A 666-nucleotide genomic window follows, 5' to 3' on the forward strand; every position below is an offset into this window, starting at 1 on the left:
CACTTAAACTCTAATTGCCTTAGGCTACCGTCTATGCTAACTCTATTTGAGAAGTTCCCCTCAACCAAGTCCAAGAAACTTAATTTATATATTGATACTTATAGCGATTAAAAGCAATTAAGGTAGGAAAAACAGTATGTATAGAACGTCTTTAAAGGAATTTGAGAACTTATTTTCTGAAATGTGAGATGTGTACTATTCTAGGCTACTTATAGAGGATATATTATTTTCATTTCATGTTGTGTGTATCTATGAGGAAGAGAGGCATTAATGAAGTCTAAGGTAACTATAGGGCATGTTAAATAATGATGAATATGTGTAAAGTGTGTTCACAAGACAGAATAGCAAAAAAAGTGTGATTGAGTGGAGCTCAACCTCTCTCATGTATCTTCACAATACAGTCCAAGCACTTTTCTCCCTCATCTATGGGTGAACTATACACACACTCATAACACACTTGCTTAGGAAAAAAAATGGTATGAAACAGTAATGTATGAACAAACTTAACCAAGTGTTCCACAATATATAATAAAAAAACAAGCAAGTGTTTTTTATTATATCATATGAATATTATTATAAATATATTTTATTAAATGTTATTATTATTTTATACATTAATTAAATATTATCAGGTAGATTAAGCAAACAAACAAACAAATATTATGA

This window comes from Siphateles boraxobius, unplaced genomic scaffold (assembly GCF_051911475.1).
Source record: "Siphateles boraxobius isolate OS27281-9 unplaced genomic scaffold, OSU_SipBor_1 19, whole genome shotgun sequence".
Classification (NCBI taxonomy): domain Eukaryota; kingdom Metazoa; phylum Chordata; class Actinopteri; order Cypriniformes; family Leuciscidae; genus Siphateles; species Siphateles boraxobius.